This window comes from Schistocerca piceifrons, chromosome 1 (genome assembly GCF_021461385.2).
Source record: "Schistocerca piceifrons isolate TAMUIC-IGC-003096 chromosome 1, iqSchPice1.1, whole genome shotgun sequence".
Classification (NCBI taxonomy): domain Eukaryota; kingdom Metazoa; phylum Arthropoda; class Insecta; order Orthoptera; family Acrididae; genus Schistocerca; species Schistocerca piceifrons.
Genome location: NC_060138.1, coordinates 1,041,004,462 through 1,041,021,858, shown reverse-complemented (window position 1 = coordinate 1,041,021,858; position 17,397 = coordinate 1,041,004,462). Strand labels below are relative to the sequence as shown.

Here is a 17,397-nt window from a genome sequence, read left to right as displayed (position 1 = left end):
GGATAGTTATATGCACATATACAAATCGCGATACTATCGCGTACACAGGGTATAAAAGGGCAGACCATTGACGCAGCTCTCATTTGTAATCAGGTGATCCACATGAAAAGGTTTCTGACGTAATTTTGGCCGCATGACGGGAATTAAGACTTTGAACACTGGATAGTAGTTCGAACTAGACGCACGGGACATTCCATTTCGGAAATCGTTTGGGGATTCACTGTCCCGAGATCCACAATTTCGAGAATCTGCCGTGAATACCAAATTTCACCCAGACAACGCAGTGCCAACTTCCTGAACGATCGAGAGTAAGGCGTTTCCGTAGAGTTGTCAGTGCTAACAGACGGGCAACCCTGCGTGAAATAACCGCTTGAATCAATGTGGGACGTACGACGAACGTATCCATGAGGAGAGTGCGGCGGAATTTGGCGTTGGTGGGCTGTGGCAGCAGACGTCCGACACGAGTGGCTTTAGTAACAGCACGATATCGCCTGCAGAACCTCTCCTGGGGTTGCGACCCTTGGCGACTGGAAAACCGTGGCGTCATTAGATGAGTCCTGATACCTGTTGGTAAGAGCTGATGGTTAGGGTTCGTATGTGGCGTAGACCCCCAATAAGCAAGGGATCCAACAGTTAAATGTTCAAATGTCCGTGAATTCCTAAGGGGACAAACTGCTGAGGTCATCGGTCCCTAGATTTACGCACTTATTAAAGTAACTTAAACTAGCTCATGCTAAGAACAACAACAAACACACACACACACACACACACACACACACACACACACACACACACACACACACACGTCCAAGGGAGGACTCGAACCTCCGGCGGTAGACCCCGCTCTATCCATGACATGGCTCCACTAACCGAGCGGCCACAACTGTCAACAAGGGCTGTGCAAGCTGGTGATGGCACCATAATGGTATTGGCTGTGTTTACGTGGAAAGGAACCGATCTTTGGCTGGAAATGGGTTTGTTCGGCTTCGGCTCCTGGAGGTAATGTTCACAAACAACGATGGAATTTTTATGGATGACAGTGCGCCCTGTCATCCGGCCACAGTTTTCGCGGTTGATTTGAAGATTCTGGACAGTCCCAGCGAGTGATTTGGCCACCCAGATCCCCCTAAATGAATTCTATCGAATATTTGACATAATAGAGGAGTCAGTTACAGCGCAACATCCCACACCGGCAACACTTTCGCAATTATGGATGGGTATACAGGCAGTATGGCTCAATATTTCTGCAGGAGGCTCCCGACGACTTGTTGAGTCCATGCCACGTGGAGCTGCTGTACTACACCAGGTGAAAGGAGGTCCGACACGATATTAGGAAGTATCCCTTGACTCTCGTCACATCAATGTGTTTCAGTATTCTCCAAGAACACCCAAAGTTCGGGAAAGAAAGGTAAATATTTAAATTCCCAGTGAGCATAAAACGTCAGTAAAGGTGAAGCACAAGCTGCTTTTGGACAAGAGTGGGGAAGGAGATTATGGTGACTTACGCAGTAAAGCAGGTCTACTGTTGGAAATTTTCCAGACGCTGTGCTTGTTCGTAGGACAGTCTGGAATCAAAATGAATACAGTTAGTTACGCATATTCCAAAGTATACCAAAGAGTGAGCGGTCCCTGGTGGTCTGGGCTGAAGCGACCGCTGACTTGTGTGGGGCTGCCTGGTGTTGAACGTGCCGCAAACAGCGCCGATCCATTTGCGGCCACCCACCCGTGTGCATCAGGGAAATGAGGACTAGAAGCGAATGGGAAGCACGGAGCCGAGAAGAAATTTTCCGTTTCACTTGCCTCTAACGCAGCGTGGGCAGAGCTGCACCCAGTAAAACTAATGGATGGCCGTATATATCAGTAGCAGGTTTGAGAAATGGACTGTCATTAAAATGTCAGAAAGCTGTGCACTCAGATTTTATTCATGCTCTGAGGCAATGCGTGGCTTGAGGAATACCACGTTCATAGAACTATCTGCATTTGTGTCGTCTTTTTTTTTCTAATTCAAGGTTTGCGTAATTACTAGTTTTTGTTTGTGATCGTACTATTTGTTTTTCTCTCGTATTACACACCATGGCAAGTTTTCGAAATAAATACGTTTTAGTTTTTATTTCCAGAAGAACAGCCGGCATGTGTGGCCGAGCTATTCTAGGCGCTTCAGTCTCAGGTTCGAATCCTGCCTCGGGCGTAGATGTGTGTGATGTTCTTAGGTTAGTTAGGTTTAAGTAGTTCTAAGTTCTAGGCGACTGGTGACCTCAGAAGTTAAGTCCCATAGTGCTCAGAGCCATTTGAACCAGATGAACAACACTTTCTCTAGCACTTTTTTCCTGTTTTCTTGTCCTCCTCCTCCTCGCCCGAACCTCCATCCCCCGCTCTTTTATTCTAGTGTGAAATAAGATTGACGTGACTAAAAACTTGCATGCTAAAATGAAACTTGCTTAAATTAATCAAAGACGCACGTGAAATGCTGTCACTGGTGACGGTTGATGCGTACGTTCTGATAAATGGCGTGCACCATGCCGCTTTTTAAGCTCCAAATTAAATTTTGGTGCAGAGTTAGATTTGAATTAATAAGTGTGTAGTGGGTTGAAATAAAAGTTTAGTTTCTGAATGCGGGAGGAGGACACACACTCTAGAAGCCCAGAGACGGGTACAATGTCAGTTTCGAATATTCCATAACTAAATTACCATAGATTTGCTCACCAAAGCTTACAGTTTCAGAAGCTAGCCCTCATTCCCTGGAAAATGTCACTGTGTGAATGAAGTTCCGAACCAGAATTCCATACAGATGAAGCGATAGAGCGGGATACAAAACCCCGTCTTGACATGCGTATTTTCGCCGAACGCTCCAAGAGAACGTCTTCGTTTTTGTTTCGCGTATTCCATGAATACGTTACAGAACACTGAAACACAAAATGTACATAAATTTGAAAATGAATGTTGATCATGGAATGTTAGCGTTTAACACAATATATCAAACGTATTGACATTAATGTCACTGACAGACCCGTATTTCGTGTTTGTTTAAAAACCTAAAATGTTACGGTACGGTACTGCACACTTTTCTTTATTCAAAATTTGTACTCCATGATGACTGATGCAACGACTTGAAAAGCTCCTCTTTGCAGAGATACGGATTATCCCGTATGAAGTTGCGAATAATATACTGCATTTTCAGGTATTATTCACTACAAAAATTAGACGTCTTTAACTTCCAGTAGAATCAAATATTCGCTTTAAAGGACGCTGGAATTTGGCTTCAGCTTACATTTACGTTGCCGTGAAGCAACTGGTTCAGTTCGTACAAGACTGCACCACTTTCCATTCCGTATCAAATAACGATAAGTGAGGCATCTTCATAATAACTTCTGTCATGCTTGAAAATATTTAAAATCTTTGGAATATTACGCTATTATTTAGGATGTCACACACTTCATGAAGTCCTTTTGTTAAAATACACAGATTACCAGTAACACAATTACTACAGTAGTAGCCGGCCTGGAGTGGCCGAGCGGTTCTAGGCGCTACAGTGTGGAACCGTGCGACCGCTACGGTCGCAGGTTCGAATCCTGCCTCGGGCATGGGTGTGTGTGATGTCCTTAGGTTAGTTAGGTTTAAGTAGTTCTAAGTTCTAGGGGACTAATGACCTCAGAAGTTAAATCCCATAGTGCTCAGAGCCATTTGAACTACAGTAGTATGATAATTGTTTATTGCCTTCATATGTCGACTAAACGAATTGATGTGTCGCGTCGTTAGAAGACATTCACAACTATCCTTCGTGGAGGAACTTTGAAGACAAAGCGCAATTAGCAACGGGTTTTTGTTTATTCTTCACGAGTTGTATTCAAGACGCCTGCAACAGCTTATGTTAGAAGCAGGATTATCTCAAAATACTATTTATATGGTCTCAGAGTACATTCCATTCTCTGTCATTCATCTCTTAATTGCCAACAAGGAAAAATGTTTCTTGGCGAAGTTAACAGTCCTCTCCGTGTCGAGGAAACGTCTACAAAAAGCAAATAACTGCAGTAAATGCCATTTGCATTTCCTAGAGTTACATGTGACATCATTATGACTTGCCAACACAAGAACGTCTACAAAGAACACAGTGCGCAACTTACGCAAGGAATCACGCCATGAAACTGCGCATTATTATTCTACAGTTTTTGCATTATTCAGTTGTGAGATTAAGTTCTGGCGAGAGACCGGTATCTCTTCTTACACAAGTACTAAAATGATGCTGTGAAGAATGTAATTTAAAGCAGCATTTGTTGAGGTCGACTGTTCCTACAGGGCGCAGTGAATCACTTAAAATGACAATATGATTCCGATACTGTAGGACAAATTGCGCTTACACATAAGCATCTGTTGGATACCTGACACAGTTGTCCGAACGACTCTACAATAGTGACTGCAAAATTAGATTTCACTGAGGGTTGCTGTATTTTATCCTGCTCGAAAGGTATGTGGATACTTACCACGTGACGTTTTATCCTATCGGTGTAAATCCACAGCACTTTGGCACTTGGAAGAGATGTGTGTCAAGTGCTAGCAGGAAGCAGTGAAGATACCATCGGTATATGGTCTAAAAAGGAACAATAGAGTGAATGAAAGGTAGCAACCACACACCGTATTATTAAGGAAGATATTAATCCAGAACAGAATTCTGTTCACGCAGTGCTTGCCTTCATTGGGGCACCACATTGCACATCACATTCTTCACTCCTATGTACAACTTCTACTGTACTTTTGCAAAGCAAATATGCTGCAACTGATGGTAAAATATAGTGACAAACTAAAACATCGAACTAAAGCAGCATGAAATGCACACCTCAGAACGCAGTTTAAACAAGAATAAGCATGTGTAGCCCCGTGGTCGTATCCAGGATGTCCCGTGTTCTGAATTTTTGGCTGACAGTGTTGACATCTATTTGTCCCACATTATGCAAATTCAAATAGATGTGCAAGGCAGCCCATGGGGAACGTGATATATGTGTCATTGTATTTCAACAGAGGATGTTGCATGTATGTACAGTTGTGTGTAAATTCTTGCTTCAGAATGGCTGAGAAAATTTTCCACGTTCCACACACAGATCAATCTTCACGGTGATGTTGCTTTCGTAACCTCTGCCCACACGAGAAACCTTGGAAGATAATCGCCTAATAACAGGTGGAAAACGTGTTAATTGCCTGCATACTGAATTGTTCAGTAGAATGACAAGCTGTAACATTTTTTCTAAGTATGCGAATAAACACTACAGTAGTTGGTAGAGATATTTTTATATTGACCTTCAAAACACTTATGAGTTTGAGCTTACAGGATTTGTGAAGGACGGGAAAATGTATATCCTATTTTGTTCAGTGGAGCTTTCAGGTTTATATTGATGTTACGTGACACGTATTTTTTGTGTGCCTGCTGAAGTATTGTTCACTTAGTGGATGTGTACTGCATGATGCTAATGCGTTTTATATAGGGGCAGCGATGTTTCGTAACTGGGAAGCATCTCGACCATTGATCCCAAGTACAGATTTCCATCTCTGTTGAAATCGAGGTGTGCTGGAAATAACTGCATTCTCACCAAAACAAGTTTTCAGGAGAATGATTTCCACTTTCTACAAAGACACTCCCCGACGCACGGTCTGCGGTAAATATGACGGAGAAGGGTTCATTTAATTAAAGCAGTGGTGTCTAGTTCGTTAGCCGGTCGCGGGAAAGCGTATGCAACACGTGCTCGGGTAGCGTGAGAGAGCGTATCTGCCGGACAGACGCGGAACACGGCTGCGTCCACAGAAATGACGACTGGCTGGCACGCAGTCCTAGGGACCCGACTGTCGTTCCGCTTTCGTGCTCCGACACTTTCGACGGCAGTCCCACACCTGGTCGTGTGACCGGCGCGCTCTTCAACCCCTGGAAAGCTCCGTTTACACGATCGACTTTCTTGTTACAATCGACTACTCGAGACAAATGCGTCTACTGCAGCGCCCCTGGCGTTCTGTTTCCGTTCTGAGTCTTGTCTGTTTCCGTTCTGAGTCTTGTCTGTTTCCGTTCTGAGTCTTGTCTGTTTCGAGTGGTCATTTTCGTTTACACGTCAGCGCCAAAATCACGTGTGTCACGACAGCTGTCTTGTTGTGCAGTTTGTCACGTGAGCGGTGAAAGTGGCGTTATGAGGGACGATATTTTTTTTTAAAAAAAATCTAAATATAGTAACAATGTAAGAACAAGCAACAACACAGTTTACGAATGACTAACGAAAAATTCATCGTGAAAGTCCCTGTCAAAGGTCGTGTAGTAAAATCTCTACACTCCTTAGAACTGAAAGTGTAGGAAAAATGTCGTGCAAACAATTCAAAACGTGTACATTTATTTGCTCGAGAAAATATACACTTTTGAGGATATTAAAACCGTATCTATAACGCAGTAAATAGCGCCTTTTTACTTTATCCTTTCTTTATAGCTTCTGTTCTTGTTAAGTGCCGAATTTTACCGAAAATTATTTTTCTCGTCAGATAATTGTACGCGAAGTAACGCGACTCCGATGAGGGTATATAAGCACTGACATGTAGACAAGGGATTAGTGTGACATTCGTTCCGTTCCTCGGTGCGTGCGGCAAATGCGGAAACGTGAACTACGACGACATTACCACCAAATGCGTCCAAAAAGGACCATCGCGCTTCTGTATTTTTCTTAACTTCCAAAGGACAAAAGCCGGTAGAAATCCATCGGAGAACGAGTAATGTGTACGGGGCAGCATTTCTGTCGAAAAGCATCGTTGCAGAAAACTGCGACAGGGGGTGCTGCTGTTTAATAAATAAATGTCGTGTGACGAGGGCCTCCCGTCGGGTAGACCGTTCGCCTGGTGCAAGTCTTTCGATATGACGCCACTTCGGCGACTTGCACGTCGATGGGGCTGAAATGATGATTAGGACAACACCCAGTCCCTGAGTGGAGAAAATCTCCGACCCACCCGGGAATCGAACCCAGGCCCTTAGGATTGACATTCTGTCGCGCTGACCACGCAGCTACCGGGGGCGGACTGCTGTTTAATGATAACGCGGGTCTCCATATCGCGAACGTCGTAACACAAAAGTTACGCCAACTCAAGTGCGAGACACTCCAGCACCTTCCCTGTAGTCCCATAAGATTATTATGCCTGAGGTCCCTTATAAAACACCTTGAAGAGTAGACAGTTCCAATCGGACGAGGATGTGGAGCAGGCAGTTACGGACTTTCTCACGCAGAGGGACACGGTGTTTATCAAACGGGTGTCCTCAGTCTGGTGGGTCGTTGATCAAAGAGATTTCGCGCGAGTGGCGAAAAGGTTCTGGACTGTACGGCCTTTCACCAGAAACTTTTTGTCGCCTCTACGGTTTGGTTTTAGAATTGTGGATTCTCTAGCAGGAAAAACGTCAGGACCTCGTGGAACCTTTTCACAGTACATATTAAGAAGACACAATAGCACAAAACATATTTCTATAATAGTAGTTAGCTGAGCCAGAACTGGTTTTCCGATATTAGCAATCGCCGTCACAGTCGCCTGTTTCTGCGCATGCACGTAGTGTTGCACACACAGAAATTTAGAATTCCGCACTCTGCACAGTCTGTAGAACATTGACGCCATACACACACTCACGAAGTGGTTGGCTGCTGATTTACTAGCAGGCATGAAAGTCGCACACACTTCGAGTAGTGGATTGTGGCCAGATAGTCGCTCATGTAAAAACCCGCCAGCGTAACCGAGAGCGCTAACGCGCTGCTTACTGGACTCGGGTAGGCGCGCCGGCCCCGGTTCGAATCCGCCTAGATTTGGTTTTTAGGCGGTTTTCCACATCCCACTAGGTGAATACCAGGCTGGTCCCCACGTTCCGCTTCAGTTACACGGCTCTCAGAGATCTGAACACATCCGCACTATTCCATGGATTACACAAGATGCAGACAGTTAGGGTACACAAATTCCTTCCCAGGGGGTATGGGGTGGCGACAGGAAGGGCATCCGGCCACCCCTTCAAATTAACATGCCACATCCGATTAACCAGCAGACCCCGCAAGTCGGAATAAATGCTTGGAAAGAGAGTCGCTCAGGCGTGGATCCAAGATTCCGTTCTGGTTGGGGTTATGCGTAGTTCCTGATTTAGGATAATTTTCAAAATGTTTCGTCATTGGCGTGTCTGTTGAGGAGGGAGGGGGGGGGGGTGCGATGAGAGTGACGCCTGAACGCCCTCCAGAGTTTCTTGCTCGTGTCTAGTATGTAAGTTACCTTGGCTGTGCGTTCCCCATGTCAACAGTTTCTGCTTCCCTCTCCACACCCATCCCTACGAGCATAACTTGAGATTACTTCAAGTTTTAGTATTGCACACATGCCAAGGATTTTAATTATTTCAGAAACTTCAAAATATATGAAATATATTAATATAATGATTGATCAGGAGAAAGAAAACTGGCGTTCTACGGATCGGAGCGTGGAATGTCAGATCCCTTAATCGGGCAGGTAGGTTAGAAAATTTAAAAAGGGAAATGGATAGGTTGAAGTTAGATATTGTGGGAATTAGTGAAGTTCGGTGGCAGGAGGAACAAGACTTCTGGTCAGGTGACTACAGGGTTATAAACACAAAATCAAATAGGGGTAATGCAGGAGTAGGTTTAATAATGAATAGGAAAATAGGAATGCGGGTAAGCTACTACAAACAGCATAGTGAACGCATTATTGTGGCCAAGATAGATACGAAGCCCACACCTACTACAGTAGTACAAGTTTATATGCCAACTAGCTCTGCAGATGACGAAGACATTGAAGAAATGTATGATGAAATAAAAGAAATTATTCAGATTGTGAAGGGAGACGAAAATTTAATAGTCATGGGTGACTGGAATTCGAGTGTAGGAAAAGGGAGAGAAGGAAACATAGTAGGTGAATATGGATTGGGGGACAGAAATGAAAGAGGAAGCCGCCTGGTAGAATTTTGCACAGAGCACAACATAATCATAACTAACACTTGGTTTAAGAATCATGAAAGAAGGTTGTATACATGGAAGAACCCTGGAGATACTAAAAGGTATCAGATAGATTATATAATGGTAAGACAGAGATTTAGGAACCAGGTTTTAAATTGTAAGACATTTCCAGGGGCAGATGTGGACTCTGACCTTATGACCTGTAGATTAAAACTGAAGAAACTGCAAAAAGGTGGGAATTTAAGGAGATGGGACCTGGATAAACTGAAAGAACCAGAGGTGGTACAGAGATTCAGGGAGAGCATAAGGGAGCAATTGACAGGAATGGGGGAAATAAATACAGTAGAAGAAGAATGGGTAGCTTTGAGGGATGAAGTAGTGAAGGCAGCAGAGGATCAAGTAGGTAAAAAGACGAGGGCTAGTAGAAATCCTTGGGTAACAGAAGAAATATTGAATTTAATTGATGAAAGGAGAAAATATAAAAATGCAGTAAGTGAAACAGGCAAAAAGGAATACAAACGTCTCAAAAATGAGATCGACAGGAAGTGCAAAATGGCTAAGCAGGGATGGCTAGAGGACAAATGTAAGGATGTAGAGGCCTATCTCACTAGGGGTAAGATAGATACCGCCTACAGGAAAATTAAAGAGACCTTTGGAGATAAGAGAACGACTTGTATGGATATCAAGAGCTCAGATGGAAACCCAGTTCTAAGCAAAGAAGGGAAAGCAGAAAGGTGGAAGGAGTATATAGAGGGTCTATACAAGGGCGATGTACTTGAGGACAATATTATGGAAATGGAAGAGGATGTAGATGAAGATGAAATGGGAGATATGATACTGCGTGAAGAGTTTGACAGAGCACTGAAAGACCTGAGTCGAAACAAAGCCCCCGGAGTAGACAATATTCCATTGGAACTACTGACGGCCGTGGGAGAGCCAGTCCTGACAAAACTCTACCATCTGGTGAGGAAGATGTATGAGACAGGCGAAATACCCTCAGACTTCAAGAAGAATATAATAATTCCAATCCCAAAGAAAGCAGGTGTTGACAGATGTGAAAATTACCGAACTATCAGCTTAATAAGTCACAGCTGCAAAATACTAACACGAATTCTTTACAGACGAATGGAAAAACTAGTAGAAGCCAACCTCGGGGAAGATCAGTTTGGATTCCGTAGAAACACTGGAACACGTGAGGCAATACTGACCTTAAGACTTATCTTAGAAGAAAGATTAAGGAAAGGCAAACCTACGTTTCTAGCATTTGTAGACTTAGAGAAAGCTTTTGACAATGTTGACTGGAATACTCTCTTTCAAATTCTAAAGGTGGCAGGGGTAAAATACAGGGAGCGAAAGGCTATTTACAATTTGTACAGAAACCAGATGGCAGTTATAAGAGTCGAGGGACATGAAAGGGAAGCAGTGGTTGGGAAGGGAGTAAGACAGGGTTGTAGCCTCTCCCCGATGTTGTTCAATCTGTATATTGAGCAAGCAGTAAAGGAAACAAAAGAAAAATTCGGAGTAGGTATTAAAATTCATGGAGAAGAAATAAAAACTTTGAGGTTCGCCGATGACATTGTAATTCTGTCCGAGACAGCAAAGGACTTGGAAGAGCAGTTGAATGGAATGGACAGTGTCTTGAAAGGAGGATATAAGATGAACATCAACAAAAGCAAAACAAGGATAATGGAATGTAGCCTAATTAAGTCGGGTGATGCTGAGGGAATTAGATTAGGAAATGAGGCACTTAAAGTAGTAAAGGAGTTTTGCTATTTGGGGAGCAAAATAACTGATAATGGTCGAAGTAGAGAGGATATAAAATGTAGGCTGGCAATGGCAAGGAAAGCGTTTCTGAAGAAGAGGAATTTGTTAACATCCAGTATTGATTTAAGTGTCAGGAAGTCATTTCTGAAAGTATTCGTATGGAGTGTAGCCATGTATGGAAGTGAAACATGGACGATAAATAGTTTGGACAAGAAGAGAATAGAAGCTTTCGAAATGTGGTGCTACAGAAGAATGCTGAAGATTAGATGGGTAGATCACATAACTAATGAGGAAGTATTGAATAGGATTGGGGAGAAGAGAAGTTTGTGGCACAACTTGACCAGAAGAAGGGATCGGTTGGTAGGACATGTTCTGAGGCATCAAGGGATCACCAATTTAGTATTGGAGGGCAGCGTGGAGGGTAAAAATCGTAGAGGGAGACAAAGAGATGAATACACTAAGCAGATTCAGAAGGATGTAGGTTGCAGTAGGTACTGGGAGATGAAAAAGCTTGCACAGGATAGAGTAGCATGGAGAGCTGCATCAAACCAGTCTCAGGACTGAAGACCACAACAACAACAATGATTGATTTCCATCAGCACTTCGTCCATCGCTATAGCGTAACTTAAAGGAATCTGAAATTCAGAAAAGTACATCATTTCAAGAGAAACTCTTCCGAAATTTGAGACATTACGTGGATATTGCAATTCTTTCAAGGATTTTAATAGAAGCCTTCACAACTTCGCCGACGTCATAATTTACACGACACAAAATCGAAATGTGGATACAGTTTTATCAGTATTTCACGTAGCACAACGATTTTGAACATAGGTCTGCACACTGTGACTAATGGAAGTGTGTAAATTGGGGGATGGTCTTTGCTTCTATCTTTTGGAAAATATTTATCTTTTTTCCATGCCATTATCAAGATCTTTGTTATTTAATAAACATTATACTCGATAAGTTGGCTAAAAATAAATTAGTAAATTTACCCTCGCCTTGGATCCGCGCCTTTTTCTTGTGTCAGCCGCCTATCAGTGGCTAGTGAGATGGCTGTAGCGTCCCTAACGTTTTAATCCTGTACTGAGTCTCGCCTGTCGAGAGTTTATGTTTATACGTTGGCGTCAAATTTGCGTGTGTTCTGAATGCTGCCTGCTGTAAAGATTGGCTCCTGAACGGTGACATTGGGTTTAAGAGGGATCGCCCTTAAAAAAAGAGTCGTAGGCATGCAACAGCATTAAGGAAATGGTAGTGACAACAGAGTTTATGAATAAAAAAAGCAAAATTAAGAGTCGATGTTCCTGACAAAGACAGTATGCTATATTCTTCACAATGCTTATAACTGAAAGAATGGGAGAAGTATCGTCCAAACATTTCAAAAAAATCAACACTTTCTTGCTCGAGAAATATGTACGTTACGAACACGTAAGCAGTACTTAGAAGGCAGTAAGCAACCCCTTTTTTAAATCGTATTTGCCTCTTCTTGCTTTCTGAGTGCCGAATGTTGAAAATTATTCTTCAAGTACAACAGACACGAGTTTTTCACTGTCGGAGGAGTTTTTATTAAAAATCTTTCATTTATTTACGTTCTTCCTTACGCACAGTATAGGCTTTATCTTTGACCACGTATTGTATAAAGGAAAGTTTTCAGATATTTTGTATCTCTTGTGGGAGAATGTTAGTGGGAAAAATATGAAATCCTCATGCAGCTTCTGCAACGTATCAAGAAAACAAAGGAAACAAGAAAATGAAGATTAAGAAGACGTATAAGCATCAAATCCCGCACTACAGCACGATAGATCGCGGCGAGTACAGATTAACTTCCACAGTTAGCAGACGGAGCCCGGGTCCGCTGCCTTCGCCTGTGAATAGTCTTCAGCTTCCTCAGTATTTTGGAACTCTGCTGTCGGCGCTGTCAGTTGTTTACTGACGTCCCTGGCCCACTAGCGACATGGTCGGCGGCTGGTTTACACGTTGGCCTGTGACGCACACCCACCGCGAGACACCGGAAAGCCGTTCGTGTGTAACGGGCTTTACGGGGATTGCCTCCGCCAGGTCAGCGGCTGCGGGAGTTTTCATTACGACGCGACGTGCCGTGCTCTCCGACGGCTTCCGGGAAGGCAGTGCTCTGAAGAGCTCAGCCCTGCCCCGCAACTCTTCCACGCTGGCAGTGAAGTCGATACTAGCGGCATTGTTCGCGCAGTCCCTTTTGTCGCCACTGTACTTCCTCTAGTCCTCTCTCTCTCTCTCTCTCTCTCTGTGTGTGTGTGTGTGTGTGTGTGTGTGTGTGTGTGTGTGTGTGTGTGTGTGTACGTACGCACAAGCCATTTTATCTCTTTTTTTTCCTTCGTTCGTCCTTACGGCCGTGTAGAAGGCAACGGCCTGCTACCATTCAAAACAGTTCATCGCCTCCAACCTGTTGCCTCCGTAGGCCTTCCATTTGATCTCATTCCTGAAATAAATTCCTTTCTTAAGTATTACACGACGAAAGGACACACAAAGAAATACCATTGTAATCAGAGTAATCAGTTAAATTTCTGTAGTTTCTGTTCACTGTTACCCAGATTAAACTGGTTATTGGCTGTCACATTTAAAGTTTCTAGCACCGGGCAAGATTATACGCTGCTTCTACGAGGTGCAACAATAAAGTGATGTGATGTGAAAAAAAAATATTGCTTACCGTTTTAGTCAAATTTAGCGTTATATTCTTCAAAGTAGTTCCCTTCTGATTACACACACTTTTTCCAGCGCTTCTGCCATTGAATTCGGGAGGATGACGGTTCAATCCCGTCTCCAGCCATCCTGATTTAGGTTTTCCGTGATTTCCCTAAATCGCTTCAGGCAAATGCCGGGATGGTTCCTTTGAAAGGGCACGGCCGATTTCCTTCCCAATCCTTCCCTAACCCGAGCATGAGCTCCGTCTCTAATGACCTCGTTGTCGACGGGACGTTAAACTCTAACCACCACCACCACCACCATCTGCCATTGATGGTAATATTTCAGGAACTCATCTTCTGAAATATCCTCCAAGACCCTCGTCACAGCTTTTTGGACAGGTTGTGTTGTTTGAAAATGGTGTCCCTTGACCGCCGTCTTGACTCATGGAAATAGAAAAAAGTCACACGGAGCGATATCTGGTGAATAAGGTGGCTGTGGTAGTACTGAAATTTGTTTTGAGGTTAAAAATTGCAGCCGCGTGGGATTAATTAGGGGGAAGCAATATATTCGATACCTCATCCAGAAACGCATCCCATCGAAACCTGGACAGCAAGCTACACCGAGATGCAGACCGCCTCTCTTGCAGAGTCTGCCACTTGAGTTTGCTAAACATGTCCGTAACACAGTCACGCTTACCAAATAACCCTGTGACGGAACGCGCCGCTCTTCTTTGGATCTTCTCTATCTCCTGTCAACCCGGCCTGGTACGGATCCCACATCGATGAGCAATGATCAAGTATAGGTCGAACGATTGTTTTGTAAGCCACCTCCTTTGTTGATGGACTACATTTTCTAAGGACTCTCCCAATGAATCTAAACCCGGTACCCGCCTTACCAACAATTAATTTTATATGATCATTCCACTTCAAATCGTTCCGCACGCATACTCCCAGATATTTTACAGAAGTAACTGCTGTCATATAATCATACAATAAAGGATCCTTCTTTCTATGTATTCGCAATACATTACATTTGTCTATGTTAAGGGTCAGTTGCCACTCTCTGCATCAAGTGCCTATCCGCTGCAGATCTTCCTGCATTTCGCTGTAATTTTCTAATGCTGGAACTTCTCTGTATACTACAGCATCATCCGCGAAAAACCGCATGGGACTTCCGATACTATCTACTAGGTCATTTATATATATTTTGAAAAGCAATGGTCCCATAACACTCCCCTGTGGCACGCCGGAGGTTACTTTGTCTGTGGACGCCTTCCATTGAGAACAACATGGTGTGTTCTGTTTGCTAAAAACTCTGCAATCCAGCCACACAGCTGCTCTGATATTCCGTAGGCTCTTACTTTATTAAGCGACAGTGCGAAACTCTATCGAACGCCTTCCGGAAGTCAAGGAAAATGTCATCTACCTGGGAGCCTGTATCTAATATTTTCTGGGTCTCATGAACAAATACAGCGAGTTGGGTCTCACACGATCGCTGTTTCTGGAATCTATGCTGATTCCTACTGAGTAGATCCTGGTTTTCCAGAAATGACATGATACACGAGCAAAAAACATGTTCTATAATTCTACAACAGATCGATGTCAGAGATATGGGCCTATAGTTATGCGCATCTGCTCGACGACAACTCGGCTGCTGTACTGCCCCTAGCTGCTTTCTGGTAATGACTAATTCTGACTCAAGGTACTGATTGCGACTGATTTGTTCCTTTGCACTAGTCCCTTACGTATTGATTTTTCAGTGACTGCTGGATGAGTTTCTCTAACAGCATTGCCTTCCCCTGACGCTATCGAAGGTCTTTCAAATGAACGAATTCCTTCCAGATCCTTGCGGAAGTTTCTCGAACACTCTGGCTGTAGGTTCCTCTTTGCTATTCACGTTGGCGCCTGTGGGTGTTGCCCTCGCTAGACCTTACCGCGCTGGCGTGGCGTCAGCAGTTTTGTCAAGTTTTACTACGTACGGAGTGCTAGCTCCTTCCAAGACGCCCACCTGGCATCACGCTTTGTACTTAGTCTGAAATTAGAGCTTTCTGCCCTTTCTTTGTAGTTATACCACAATTTATATTTTAAAAAAATTTGATAGACGTGACACTAAACAAAAGTGAGCTACGCTCTTTTCCAGGTGTAAGTATACAGTGTGATTCAGCTATGGCTTTTATACAACCCACAACGCCTTCCAAAACCACGCACAACATATTCATATTCTCTCGCTGGCTACGCGCAGACTATTAGCCGTACAGATAAAGTAAACGGGACCTTTTTGTAAGAGTTTAGTGAAGGTAACGGGACCTTTTTGTAAGAGTTTAGTGAAGGTAAATTTCGTGCTGGGGTACGTTATCGCAAGAGACCGTAGTTTTCGAATTGTTGTTGTTGTTGTGGTGGTCTTCGTTCCAGAGACTCCTTTGATGCAGGTCTCCATGCTACTCTATCCTGTGCAAGCTTCATCATCTCCCAGTACCTGCTGCAACCTACATCCTTCTGAATATGTTCAGTGTATTCATCTCTTGGTCTCCCTCTACGATTTTTACCCTCCACACTGCCCTCCAACACTAAATTGGTGATCCCTTGATGCCTTAGAATATGCCCTACCAACCGATTCCTTCTTCTAGTCGAGTTGTGCCACAAATTTATCTTCTCAATTCTATTCAATACCTCATTAGTTATGCGATCTACCCATCTAATCTTCAGCATTCTTCTGTAGCACCACATTTCGAAAGCTTCTATTCTCTTCTTGTCCAAACTACTTATCGACCATGTTCCACTTCCATACATGGCTACACTCCATACAAATACTTTCAGAAACGACTTCCTGACACTTAAATCTATACTCGATGTTAAGAAATTCCTCTTCTTCAGAAACGCTTTCCTTGCCATTGCCAGTCTACATTTTATATCCCCTCTACTTCGACCACCATCAGTTATTTTGCTTCCCAAATAGCAAAACTCCCTTACTACTTTAAGTGTCTCATTTCCTAATCTAATTCCCGCAGCATCACCCGATTTAATTCGACTACATTCCATTATCCTCGTTTTGCTTTCGTTGATGTTCATTATTCAAGAAAAATGCGTTTGAAGGTAACTTTTATACGGTTTTCTTAGAAAGTTACCTTCAAACACATTTTTCTTGAATAATACGAAAACTGTGGGTTTCAGCAAAAACAGATCGCCGTACAAAATTGAAATACATTAAATTTTATACCGCAAGATCCTCTCGATTGTTTCTGTAGGATTAATGGTTAGTGTGTAGCGAGGGAGAGAATACGAAAATTTCGTGGGTAGTTTTGAAGGTGTTGCAGGTTGCATAAAACCCATAGGCAGGGGCAGCCCCTGTATAGCCCTGTGGTACTTCGCAGCAATTAAGTCTCTTCACTAATCGTCCCCGCCCAGCATCCTCACTGCCAAAGCACTCGTGATCTCTTTCCACTGACTTTATTTCGTTCGCTTTTCCCGGAGATTTCAGTTTCGGTAGCGACCCGACGAGTTCTTCCATCGGAGGCTGTTATCCGTGTCGCCTCGTTCCCGCGGCGCGGAGAAAAACGCGTTCTGCACGGCGGGAGAGGTGTCGTCGTTTCACGGTGGACGCGCCGTAATTTGTCGCTCGGCTGGAGACGCGGTGTGCGCCCGCGGCGCGGGCTGACAGCCGGTACCGCCGCCCGGAGAGATTGACGGCGGCCTCCAGGAATAGGAGAGGCCCGCACCGCACCGCATTCAATCTGGTAACGGTGCGCTGCGCCGGCCGCCGGATGTGCAGTGCCTCGGCTTCCCGTGCCGCGGGCCGTTACCGCGGCGGGCGCTTCTGCCGACGCGCGAGCGGACGCCGCCGCTTTCAAGTCGCCGGCCGTGGCGGAAAGCCGTTCGGGAAAGTCGTTCCAGGACTCCTCACGCAACTCCTGACAGTTTCTGCTCGCCGTGGCCGCCTATACTGGACTTCACGAAGGATGGGAGGGTGCGCGGTATAGGTTCTGTTGAGGTGGAAAAAATTGACATGCTCACTATGCGCTCTATGT

At 44.1% G+C, this 17,397-nt stretch overlaps 1 protein-coding gene across 1 annotated transcript in view; it reads left to right on the top strand.

Moving 5' to 3' along the window:
* LOC124777433 overlaps positions 1-17,397 on the top strand; it is a 553,086-nt gene that overhangs the window by 100,958 nt on the left and 434,731 nt on the right. The gene's annotated exons all lie outside the window — the stretch shown is intronic.